This window comes from Eptesicus fuscus, chromosome 9, assembly GCF_027574615.1.
Source record: "Eptesicus fuscus isolate TK198812 chromosome 9, DD_ASM_mEF_20220401, whole genome shotgun sequence".
Classification (NCBI taxonomy): Eukaryota; Metazoa; Chordata; class Mammalia; order Chiroptera; family Vespertilionidae; genus Eptesicus; species Eptesicus fuscus.
The window spans coordinates 45,907,287-45,921,091 of NC_072481.1; the positions used below are offsets into that span (position 1 = coordinate 45,907,287).

The 13,805-nt window shown below is 43.7% G+C and overlaps 1 non-coding gene across 1 annotated transcript; it reads right to left on the reverse strand.

Moving 5' to 3' along the window:
• Nucleotides 1-13,390: 13,390 nt before the first annotated feature.
• On the reverse strand, nt 13,391-13,473 carry MIR101 (microRNA mir-101). Its single transcript, NR_128986.2, has one exon. It is a non-coding gene; the product is annotated as a microRNA mir-101 (primary transcript).
• Between the last annotated feature and the right edge of the window lie 332 nt (nt 13,474-13,805).

Sequence of the window (13,805 nt, forward strand, 5' to 3'; positions counted from 1 at the left end):
TACACTTAGGGCCTCCCTTGTCCTGTGCCTCAGATATCATAGCATAGTACACAGTTCCCATAGAACTCAGCTTCCTTTAAAATAGGAAGGGATGCCATACTCATGAAGCAGCTGATTTTTATTTAAGGGCCTCACTTGTTCTACACCTTTACAGAGGGGTGAGTAGGGGCTGAGGGAATTTGAGGAAACCCAGACAGAATTCTCCTCCTAAAAGATTTTGCTAAGCTGGCCACCGGGACCGCCAGGCATTTGTCCAATTAAAACCCAGACACACAGAAATAACAAAGGCACTGGTCTCCTACTGCTAATGCATAAGGATCAAACCCCAGCTTGCAGGAACTCACCCCGCAGTCAGTACCAGGCCGCTGGGTAGACCTGGGCTGGTGCTCCTAACTCTGGGGAGAGGGAGACTTCCCATGGCTGCAGGCTAAAGGGGAACAGGTCCATAGCGCAGGTTGGTCAGCAGAGCGGCTTCTTTGCCTGGGATTGCAGGGCAGCTTGGCCAGGCTCTGCCTGGCCTGTTCACCCCATGATCGCAGGTCAGCTCGGCCTGGCCTGTTCTGTTCTCCCCATGATCGTGGGTCAGCTCGGCTTGGCCTGTTTGTCCCATGATCACGGGGCAGCTTGGGCCTGGGCTCTTTGCCCCGTGATTGCGGGGCGGCTTGTACCCGAGCTCTTCGCCCCGTGATCGCGCGGCGGCTCGGCCTGGCCTGCTCGCCCCGTGATCACAGGGCAGCTTGGACCCAGGCTCTTCGCTCCGTGATCACGGGGTGGCTCAGCTTGGCCTGTTCACCCCGTGATCACGGGGCGTCTTGGACCCGGGCTCTTCACCCCATGATCATGGTCTCGGCTTGGCCTGTTCGCCCCGCAATCTCAGGGCGGCTTGGACCATGGCTCTTCGCCCTGTGATCGCAGGGCGGCTTGGACCATGGCTCTTCGCCCCACGATCGCAGGGCAGCTTGGACCTGGGCAGGCAATGCCGCCTGCCCGGATCTAAGCTGCCTGACACTGCCTGCCCGGGTCCCCATCTCCACTTGGATCCACTGGTGGCTTCAGGCGCTGCCCCCTCCCCACTGCCTGCCCATGTCCCCAGCTCCATCGGCCGCATAGGGCCTCTGCCTCTGCCGCCTGCATATGCAAATTTATCTGCCATCTTTGCTGGGTTAATTTGCATATCACTCCTGATTGGCTGTGGGTGTAGCGAAGGTATGGTCAATTAGCATTTTTCTCTTTTATTAGTGTAGATATTAGAGGCCTGGTGCATGAATTTGTGCATGGGTGGGATCCGGCCAGCCTGGCCAGGGGGAGGGAACATGGGCGGTTGGCCGGCCTGCCTTCTGGTTGAACTCCTGGTCGAGGGGACAATTTGCATATTAGCTTTTTATCATATAGGATATACACTGAGTGGCCAGATTATTATGCGTTCAGAGATCATAATAATCTGGCCACTCAGTGTATGTGAACCTTTTCCTTCACTGTATTATCTTGGGAGCACCACAATAGGAGAGAAGAGTAAGATATCCTTTTTAAATGAATATTAGCTATAGTTACTACTGTAAATAACTGATACAAAATAGGTACTCAACAATTACGTACTGCTTATCCACTCTAAGGAGGGTACCTGAAGTGCCAAACCAATCTCTTTTTGTGTTAAAATTTTCATTCCAAGAATATAGTGAAGAAAAGAAGCTATTATTACCACTAACATTTAAAAACTAATTTTGAGCCCAGTTGGTGTGACTCAGTGGTTGAGCATTGACCCGAACCAGGAGTTCATGGTTGGATTCCCGATGAGGTCACATGCCCCGGTTGTGGGCTCGGTCCCCAGTAGGGGGCCTGCAGAAGGCAGCCGATCAATGATTCTCTCTCATCATTGGTGTTTTTTGTCTCTCTCCCCATCTCCTTTCCTCTCTGAAATCAACAAAAACATATTAAAAAAAAACTAATTTTGAAGTAAAAAAAACTGCTTCTATTTCACGCACATTACTAGTAATACCACAAACCTCAGTTTCCTATCTGTAAAATGGTGATGATAGTAATATTTACCTATAAGAACTGCTCATTCATTTATTCAACAAGTATTTGAGCACTATTATGTACCAGGCCTGGCTCTGTTTGCTGGGAGCTTATATCATTGAGCTAATAAAAAAAGAGACATATTCCGCATGGAGCTTACATTCCAGTGGGGAGGAGGTAGCAAGAAACAGAGTAGGACAAGTGAAGTGTTAGTTTGAACATACTAGGTAAAAGTACTCTAAGCAATAAAGCAGGAAAAGGGATGGAGTGGGGAGGTGGTTTCTGTGAAAGGATTAAGTATGACAATGCAGGTAAAAGTTACTGCATAGGCATGTTGAGTAGGAAGTTGTCAGTGTTAGCTATTATTACCATGAGGACTTCTGCTTGCAGGAGCTCCAGTTAAATGCACCACCCCGCTCCTGAATTATTCTATAGGTATGTGTACTCAAAGTGAAAATCAAAAGGAAGTGGATCCTGACACTATCTTCAGATGGAAGGAGTGAAAATGTCATGACTTTGGGGTTCTGGCATTGACTCCTTTGCACAAGGATGCTGACAAGAACCTGTAGGAAGTTTAGAAACACAGAAACTGGGGCTTGAACTGCATTGCATCAGGTAAGTGACCTCACTTTTCTAAGCCTTAGTTTTTTTGTTCCATTGGACCAGGGCGATTTCGACACTTCGAAATAACATATATAAAATACTGGGCACATGGCAGGTACAGTTAGCTTACATTATTACTATCTAAACAAACTCAGCTGAGTGTTCAGCGATTTTCAGTGTGTTCAGAATGAAAAAACAAGGCAGTATTCCTCAGGAGGGAGCATTCCACAATCATGTGTTGCTAGGAGTTGGACTAAGGTCACTTGTTATGAGAACAAACCAGGAAAACATCAGCAAGCGTTCAGCTGATTCAGTGCTCAGTCCAGTGCTCAGCCTTGCTAGCTCCTTGGCTGCGGTCTTCGGAATTCCAGAAGATGCAAACAAAGACACACTGACTCACTCACAACAGTTCTTCGTACAAATCCGAGGATGCAGCCAACAAGCAGTCCGAAAGGATTTATGAAGTGTGTTCTCTCCACAGAGCTTGCGAGTCAAGGAGATACACAGGCTCCCTTTAAACAGCCCTGTTTTCCCAGAGGCCTCTGTAGCAGGCAAGGTCCCTCTGCTTCTTACCACTCTGATTGAGAGTCTTGGGGAACGAGAATTTAATTTGTTCTCTGCTGAACTTTTTCTTGTGGGAACAACTTTAAAATATATATATATATACATATATATATTGATTTCAGAGAGGAAGGGAAGGGAGAAAGAGAGAGAACCATCAATGGTGAGAGAGAATCATTGATCGGCTGCCTCCTGCATGCCCCCACTGGGTTGAGCCTGCAACCTGGGCATGTGCCCTGACTGGGAATCGAATCATGACTTCCTGGTTCATAGGTCGATGCTCAACCACTGAGCCATGCTGGCCACACTGGCCGGGCTCAGGGGGACAGCTTTGCAAGGAAGGAGCTCTTTCTGCTTTCCCAGGAGGAAGTACTAGTAAACGCACATCCCCATCAGTCTCTCTTTGGAAATTCTGAAGTAAATGAAAGCTTTTAAGGTGTTTATTGGTGTCGGTGCAGTTTCCACTAGTCCTCCCAATACAAGGGAAAGAGGCATCAAATGACAAGGAGGTCGACTTTGCTGAGTCTCAGCCAGTGCTTTGCAAACTATCCACAGTGAAGGACCAGTTTGTTCTTACTGCCATTCCATCATAGACTAATAGTTTTATGTAACCCAATGAAAATGAACTGCTAGAAAAAAGTTAAAGACAAAATGCAGGCCAATGTTTTTATTACTAGATTTGACAGACCTAAAATTATTCTGACAAATGGCTATAAAAACTTTAAATGTTTACTCACAACTTCTGGATTTAACCTCGCCTTGGACTGCAGCACTGATCGAAGTCTCTGTTTAGCCACGAACATTTACTTGGAGCAAAACCCAAAGCCAGCTTACCCCCTTCTCTATGAAATAAGTTGATATATTTAGTGCAGTGTCTGGCACAAGGTAATTCCTCACTGAGTATCAGCTATTACTATTGCTGTTGTCTCTGGGCTGGTGAGAAGAGGGGTAAACATTAGCCGGGAGGCTGAGATGTAGGTCTGAGTTCTCCTCTGTCCCTGCTGGCCTTGGACAAGTGTCTTTACCATGCTGGGCTTCAGTTCCCAAATTTATAATACGTAATGAAATGATCTGGAATCTAGACTCTGACATCTAGACCAGTGACTTATGAGCTTAGCTGAAACCAGAGTGAAAAATACATTTGTGTCCCAGTATACAAACTCACAAACATCAAGCCAGCACCTGCAAAGTTCATTTAGTAGTATCCTTACTACATGCCAGGCACTCTATTATAGTCTTTCTCTTTTTTTAAAATTAAATATTTATTGCTGAAAGTATTACATATGTCCCTTTTCCTCACCCCTTTGACCTCTTCTAGTCCACCCTCATCTCTCACCCCAGGCCTTCACCACCCTATTATCTGTGTCCATGGGTTATGCATATATGCATTCAAGTTCTTTGCTCCTTGCATTCTAGCTCCTTGGCTGCGGAGGAACCTGGCACGTAGCTTGCAGCAGAAATCTAACCCACCCTCCCCCAACTCCCCCCTAAGATGCAGTCTGTTCTATGCTTCTATATCTCTGGTTCTATTTTGTTCAACAGTATATTTTGTTCATTAGATTCCACATATGTGCACTCTGTTTTATTTTTTTAAATGCTGGCCAAGACACATTTAAATCAGTTTTCGGTTTGAAAAATGCTGGAGCAAATGATCTCTAGGATTCCCATCCTTGCTGGTATACCGATGGGACTAACAACTAGTATGCAGGTTTCTGTCGGTCATTTACAACTTGATTTCTAGATAGGACTGGCATTATTAAAGGCAGGTGCATCTAAAGGTTTTTATTTTTGTTACATCTTAGTGAATCTATTGGTCACAAAGAAGAAAGGTCAAAGATGTGGTGTCTTGGCCTCACACCAGTGGATGATACCATAGGTATCACCGGAGAAATCTCTACCTACCCTCATGCAAGTTTCCTTCAGCCACATGTGCTGGGAGAAAATCCCCTTACTGGATTCTGCTGTCTCGCTCAATTGCCTTCTACTTTCTGGAGAAGGGTGAGGGGACAGTAGTGGGTGTCCAAAGGCCACTGGAAGTGTTAGGACTGAGTTGGTATGGTATTTCCATTCCTTCACACATTATAACTAGTGGGAAGTAAATACTGACATGCAACCTCCTTTCTGAAGGAACATCTTATAGTCTGTTTCCTTTTTTTTTTTAATCCTCACCCAAGAATATTTTTCCACTGATTTTCAGAGAGAGTGGAAAAGGGAAAAACGGTGTGATAGCAACATATTGATTGGTTGTCTCCTGCACATACCCCAACCAGGGCCTGGGCAGGGGAGGAGCTTGTAACCAAGGTATGTGACCTTGACCGGCATCGAACCTGGGACCCTTCAGTCCACAGGCCGATGCTTTGTCCACTGAGCAAACCAGCTAGGGCTCCTTTTCCCTTTTAATGAATAATTTTAACTCTTTTGAATTTCAACTTAGTAAGGAATCAAACATGCAATTATCTTATATCCACAAACTTCTACTTGTAGTCTAGCTTCCCCTTTCCTTTTGAGAAGAACATTTCAATCGCCCTATTATCAGCTAAATGTTTCATTTCAATGAATACTTTAATCTCATGTTCAACACAAAGCTCTGCCTCTCTCCAGCTGAAGTGAGGCTTGGGATGGAGGTGAGGTGGCCTCTTTCCCCCACCCCTCCCCCTCTCCCTGAGGTTATTCTCTAGTCATTTCCTTTCATGACCATCACAGTGAATTTGAGAGCTGGTTTTGTTGAAATAAAATCTCTCAAAAATGCTCTGCAAGAAATGTCGGCTCTCCCTTTCATGAAGTTCAAGAGAGTCCCTCCCTGTGTGAATTACCCCACCTTGGCGGGGGCGTTTTATGACTGGCCAAAGGCCCGTACTTTGAGATACCATCTATATCCTGGCTCACTCCAGGGACACATCTGTTACCTCTGTTGGGAGGCACTGATGGGTCCACTCATGTGCTGTGGGGGAAGGGGTGCTCTCCTGTGGGACACTAACCAGAAAGCTAGGTCCCAAGACACTAATAGGAATTCACTTGAGACCATTGTGTCCAAGACACCTATCATCCTTGTCCCATCAAATGTGGCATCTCTCTTTCCTCCTCCTCCTTTTCGTAGCTTCACAGGGCCTGGGCCTGGGGAACTCTTTCTGGGACAGTGGCTCTCCAACTGTCAGACAGAAGGTGACATCTTTGCCCCCTCCAGCCCTTTTCCATGGATAAGGGCAATTCAAAAGCTGGCTCTGCTGAGAAGACCTTTTAGAAAAAGCTCTGCAGGAAGTGATGGCCACAGAGCTGCAGGTCTCTGGCCATAGAAAAATGGGGATTTTCAGCACCTGGTTTTTAGCTCTGGGCTCTCCCCACTCATTCTTAGAAAACAGGAAATATTCCATTCAGCATCTCACACCACATTAGATTTCTGCTGCAAGCTATGTGCCAGGTTCTGTGCCCAGCACTGTGAATGCAGCAATGGATAGACCCATGGACCCTGCCCTCCTGGAACTCACAGTAAACACACATCCCAGTCTATGTAATTCAATTGTGACAAGTGCTCTGAAGGAAAAGCATGGAGTGTCAGGAGGATGGACATAGTTAAGAGTGTCAGGGAAGGGGGTCTGATAAATTAATACTTAACCAGAGACTGAAGGAAAAGAGATAACAAGTGAAATGAATGGTACGGGTATCCTAGGTAGAAGGAAATGCAAGTGGCTTGGTTTCCTGAATAAAGGTCAGCTGGGTGCAGGAGATAGGACTTGGGAGGGAGGGAGGAACAAGATTGCCTGGGACTTCATGGGGTGTGTTAAGGGAAGTAGTCTTCATCCCAAGAATAAAGGAGGCCATCAGAGGGTTTTAAAACAAAGTGGCATCATGATCAAATTTCCATTTTAAAAGGTAATTCTAGCTGCACAGCCGAGAAGGCATCAGAAGCCAGAGCGGGAAGGTAGTATAGATGGTGGTGTGTAAGCTTTGAAGCGCTTTGAGTCTAGTTCCTTCTCAAAGCCTCACCAGCTAACCAACATTCCAGAACAAAGTTGAACGAACTCTACCTTACATTAATTTCTTATGCCTTTTCCTTTTCTGGACTCATACCCTTCTTCGCCAACTTACTAGCTGTGTGGCTTGGGGACCCTCTGTGAGCCTGTGAGGCAGGTTCTTCAGCTGTGAAATGAGAGAACTCTTCTACTCTTTGAAGATTTGAATTAGAATGAAATGAGTGCTTTTGTACAAAGGCACTCAACAAATATTGACTCGTCTCAAGCAAATAATCCTGTCAATTAGAAAAACAATAAAAAGAAAATGCCTCTTGTAGCTATCTGATACTACTACTTATACAAAATGCTACGCATGTAAATTATACAAAGGATTGCACAAAATGAACTTACTACAGAATAGCAAATTATCGTACTAGAATAATTTGAGACCTGATGGGTGAGTCAGGATTTTTCAAAATAGAAATCAATGAGTGATAATAAATGGGAAGGATTCATGTCTAGACTATACATTACACTGGTAGACTTTTCAATTAAAAGTTTATAATGCTGTTTCCATAAAGGGTGTCTATATTCTGAATGACATAGCTTCCCAGAAATCTAGTCCTTATCAATATAACTTTGAGAATTTCTGCGTTGCTAGAGGATTTACACCTGTGTACTAAAAATTCCATATTCTGTAAGAGGATCAGATAATGTACCACTGCTTCTCAATCTGATGCCTACAACAGACCCCGATAATTGGTAACAGGTAGACATGGACAGATGGTCACAGCATTCCTTTCGGTGGAGCCCAGGTGTGGCCTCAGAGTCTTCTCAGCAAAGTGCTCTATGCACTACCCCAACTGACCCCAAGACATTCCTAGTCCAAAGATATTCATTTTCAAAGTGGAAAAAGAAAACAACCAAAAACAAGCAATGAGAAGCCAAATAATGTGTCTGGAATTTCATTTACAAAGATAGTAATACAAAGTGAAAACCAATTTCCCACTGACTAATTTGGAACTGTTTTCTATGTCTTCATACTGTTTAACTTCACTACCCATCTCTTCACAATTGAATGGAAAATAAAAGTAGAGCAATAGTCCAAATGCATAAGGCAAGATGTAATCATCTTACTTTACTCCATTTTCAATTATGTGAATTGTTTTAGCATGTATTACACTAGAGGAAAGTATAACAACCCCAAACCCTTTCAAACAATTTACATGTAAAGTACCCCAGTTGAGCCCTGCTGGCATGACTCCGTGGTTGAGCGTCGACCTATGAACCAAGAGTTAGTCTGATTCCTGGTCAGGGCATGAGCCCAGGTTGCATGCTCAATCCTGTGTGGGGGCGTGCAGGAGGCAGCCGATTAATGATTCTCTCTCATCACTGATGTTTCTCTCTCCCTCTCTTCCTTTCTGAAATCAATGAAAAAATATATATTAAAAAATAAAAATAAAGTACCCCAGCTGAGAATGTTCCAGACATACTCTCGTTCTTGGCCTTCTCTTCCATTGGGAATCTTCACAGTCATCGTGTGGATACGGAAGAAAAATACAAAGTGGCTTTTTGGTGCCTTCCTTACTCTTGCTCATACTTAATGAAGAATTCATGTGGTGCCTGGCTGCATGGCTCAGTGGTTGTGCGTCAACCTGTGAACCAGGTCACGTTTCAATTTCTGGTCAGGGCACATGCCCGAGTTGTGGTCTTGATCCCCAGTGTGGGTGTGCAGGGAGGCCACTGATCAATGACTCTCTCTCACCATTGATGCTTCTCTCTCTCTCCCTTCCTCTCTGCAATCAATAAAAATATACTGTATTTCAAAAAGAATGCATGTGGTGAAACATTAACTGGTAATGGTGAGAATGAACTATGTTAGATGAAGATATATAATGTAAATATGAATGCAGAGTTTTAAGAAAGCAATCTTTAAGGGGGAAAAGTCCCCTGTGTAAAGCACAGAAACAATCGATTTCAAGAAATAAATCAGTTTAAGAAGGTATAGGCAAAGTGATGGCACATTTATAATTGGCTGATTTTTCAGGGAAGCTAAAAATATACGAAGCATAGGAAAATATTTGAAATTGGTGTGGCATGGATAAAGCTCAGTCTCAGCTTCAATTGTGTGGTATGATCAAGGTAGAATTCACACGAAATCTGGTAGGGGCAGTTCCTACAACTAAATCCGATTTCTAAAGCATGGCCCCAAGTAAGAGCTTTGTGATGAAGTAGACAGGGCCACCAATGAATACTTTTACCCATGGCTAATAAAGCCTGTGAGCCCTTAGAGAAGGTTATTGCTGTACAGTTCTAGTCCATATGCGGTTTTTTTTTTAAATTTATTGATCTCAGAGAGGGTGGGAGATAGAAACATCAATGAGGGAATCATTGATTGGCTGCCTCCTGCATGCCCCCACTGGGGATCGAGCCCACAACCCGGGCATGTGCCCTTGACCGGAATCGAACCCTGGGACCCTTTAGTCCGCAGGCAGACACTCTATCCACTGAGCCAAACCAGCTGGGGCTAGTCCATATGCTTTTAATGTCTTTTATTTTCAATTTAAACATACAATAACAAGTAGAAAAATCTTTCGTGATCCAGAGCAAACTCTTTTTAATGAAGCCAACACTTGAGTTGCTAGTTTTATTAGAATGTTCTTAAAACTTCAATTTAAAAATACTGCTATTCTTGTTTCAGTGTATTTCTACATTCTGAGGATAAATAATATGCCACATTCAAATGCTGCTTTAATGATCAAAATGGTCATGTATATCCATACGTGTGTGTATATATTTATCTATTCATCTTCACAACTCCGAAGTGGTGGAGCATGAAGAGGCCTAGGGGGGTGCCCAACTTCACAAGAAAAGCCATAAAACCATCAAGGGACGCTCCTTCATTTGACTTCCAGTTGAGGCCTTTTTCTAATTCAATACTTTCACGGTTACACTTAGTTTTCTTTGTATTTAACAAAACTTTAAAGCTCTGCTATGTCAGAAACTCTGGAAATACCTCTGAAAGTCCAGAAATTACACAACGTTAAATGTTAAGGACTTGGAAGTTACATTTTAATTGCTTACATGAAATAGCAATTAATCTTCACCAGGAAGACTAAGAGAGCAATCAATTCAATCCTGTTGTTGGCTGCAACAGTGCTATGACCCCTGAAATGCCCGTTTTTGGTGGTAAAATATGCATACAATTTACTATTTTAACCATTTTAAAGTGCACAATTCTGTGCTATTAAGTACATTCACACTGCTGAGAATCCATTACCACTTATCTCTAGAATTTTTTCCTCTTTCCCAATAATTGTACCTATTAAACATGAACTTTTCAACACTCCCCCTCTCTCCCCCCCTCCCCTCCCTCCTCCAGCGCTGAGCAACTACCATTCCATTTTCTGGATCTATGAATGCATGACATCCATGTTGCAGCATCGAATTTTCTTCCTTTTTTTTTTGAATATTCTGTTGTATGCAATTGCATTTTGTTTACCCATTCATCCATCATTGGGCATTTGGATAGCTTCTATTTTTTGACTTGTGAATGCTGCTGTGAGCACTGGTGTATAATTACGTTTGAGATCCTTCATTTGGGTATATAACCAGAAGAGGAGTTGCTGGATCATATGGTATTTCTGTTTTGTTCCATTCTTCCCATTCTCACATACCTAAACCAAACGACGTGATGAATATGCCAACCAAAGCACCGCGTGTGTGTATCAATCAAAGCGGTGGAAAACCCCCGTCAGATTTCTCTTGTCACTTAACCCGTTAGAACACTTGACATCTGTGAACTGCGTTGAAGATGCCAAGGACCTCCAGGCCCAGGCCAGCCTCCTGGAGCTCCTGCAGCGGACTGAGCCTCGGGCTTCTGTGGACAGGAAGCGGGACCCAGTATGGTTCCGTCCGTAGAAATACGGAGGTGATTCCAAACTACACCCAAAACTCACCTCTGCAACATCCCAGAGACTCAGGTGTGGGTCCTGGGATCAAGGTCAGGTAAGTATAAAACCTGAATTTTTATGGAACTAGTAATGGGAAAACAGGAAGATTGGGGAAGGTGGTGAAATCCTCGCCAAGGCCAATGATTGCACAACGCCTCACGCCCTGAAGCGCTTTTTCCACCTGCTATACTACTAAAAGTTGAGTGTTTCCCATTACTTGAGAATTCACCAATCCAGAATTTTCCTTTCTTAGAAGTTCTTCCAGGGTTTCTGTCAGAAATTCCTTCTCTGTTTAAGGGAGCAGGGCTGGTGGTTTAACACTTTGCACTCGCTTGCTTTTTTCTCGATTCCTGCTACCAATGCTAACTGTGTCGAGTCACACTCGACATCCGAGTGCAAAAGGTTAATACACAAATGGGCAGAGCCATCATTCCCTACAATCAATCAAAAACATAGTCTGGCTTGCAGTTTAGAGACATTCTAAATGTATGAAGACACGTGAAGGTACTGTCCATAATGTGGCCAATGGCATGAGAAAAATAACAATTCAGGGCCAAGAAGGTGTGGTTCCAGCGGTTACTTCTTCGGGTGGAGAAGGGGAAAGAGATTGAAGAGAACTGTGTGTGAACCAGCAAAGGAGCAATGACCAGGAATGTCTGAGGACTGGATGGTGAGACGGAGCCTCTCTGGACGGGGAGGCATGGCTTTACCTTGCCACTTGCTTCCCATTCCCTTTGCCTGTACTCTGTTCCAGTGAAGGGCTTTCTAATACAAATGGCCCGAGTCTAAGACAATGACTGGGCTGTGCTGATTAGTGGGCACCAGGACTCTTGTATGTTAAAACGTCACACATACTGTTTTCCTTCACTCTGGCTGCTCACCCTACGGTAGCAGGGCCAAGTAGGGTCTGCCCTTACTCTCTCTTTGCCCAAGCATAACGTCACTGCTTTAAGTTGCTCACCAGTCAGCCGTCCAGTGGTAAGGTTCTCAGATATAGACATGTACCTGGGAAAAGGTGAGAGGTCCTGTTTAGGCAATAAGCCTAAACTACCTGAAATTACCTGAGCCTCGCAGCCGACTGTGATCTAACATATGAAGAAGTTGTGCGCTTTTATTCTCATCTGCTGCTATTCCATGGGTACAGCTTCCTTAGGAGTCTTGAGGGAGGAGGGATGCGGGAAACCCTGGCTTCTTTAATAACCCCACCCCAACAACACTCTCTCAAGTAGGGAGCAAGTTGAAAATGTGTGCTCTGTAAAATTTCCTAGTCTTTCATGTAAATCTTCCATTGGTTTGGTATTTATAGCTTCATATCTGTAAAACTGATTTGTTCTAGATGATACTGCAAGGTGGTCCTTAACTAGTTGATAAAAATAATTTCCATTTTATTTTCATGTAAAATAAAGGTGATGCCATCAGCAATAACATGGACATTCAACCAACATTTTTAAAATTACATTCCATTTTAAATATTCATGTTCTTGAAAAACAAAATGCTATGCCCCTATCCATTCCTTAAATAAAAGGTGTAATTTTATTCATGCAATTATATCAGTAATTTTCAACCGGTGTGTCACAAGAATTTTTAAACCATGCAATACCTGACTAGTCAGGGGCACTGACCTCTTTTCCCATAGGTTGTCAAATATAAAATGACAACAGCCAACACAATAGCTATTTGATGTGAATGAATCAAAATTATACCTATTTTTTTTTTGTCAGATCGGCACAAAATAAAACATTTTTTGGTGTGCCGCAGAATTTTAGTAATTAAGTTTATGTGCCATGAGATGAAAAGGGTTGAAAAATCTCTGAATTATAACAATGCTGTTCAACATGTAGGGCTTCCTCTCTCTCTCCATTTCAGTTGAATTTCACTCTGAACATCTAATATTGACAAGTGCCAAGCTCCTCTAGTTAGATCACCATTTACATTTCTAAAAATGGCACAATCACTCCAAAAATACTAATTCACACTCAGTACTTACCTAATACCAGTCTCCTACAAGTTCCAAAGATCTTAATAAATGTCCAAAATACCAGTCTCTTAAAAATGTCAAAGATCTTAACTCCACGTCCATTCGGTACAAGTCGTCATGCTGCTGTGCAAACAGCCGCCCAACTCCCTTTATCCCCATGTTAAAACATAAGGCAAAGACAGATAGAACAATATTCTCTACCTGCAAGAGCAGGTCCAATGGAGGAGCAGGGTAGGAGGGTTCTGGGGTTCCCGCACCTATTTCACATGCCTCTTTCAGCTACCTTCCTTCTGGCTCGCTGGGACTCGATCCTCCGACGGAAGGCAAGTTGGCTGCCATCCTTCAGTTATCACAGTACTGTACCTTTAGAATGGACAGCATCAGCACTGTGATAACTGAGCCAGGGCAGCCTGTCAGTCTCTGTGCGGCTGGTGGCGTCCTTTCCGGTTGACCGCACGACTCCCTCAGAGGGCTCCCCAGGAAGGGAAAGACTGAAGGATCCCCTTCTGGTTCGGTATGTGGAGAAGCAGAAGGAAAAGTGGGGTCACAGCCCAGAGCATGGTGATGCTGAAATAGTAAGAGGCACAGCTGAATTACAATAGAAGGAAAGACAAACACATGACTTACACATATTAATGAGGATGAGCAAACATGCTTAGGCAGTAAGCTTTCCATCTATGTTTCACAGTGTATTTCTTCCATGCGTAGATTCCCTGACACTATCCTTTTGATTCAGTCACTGG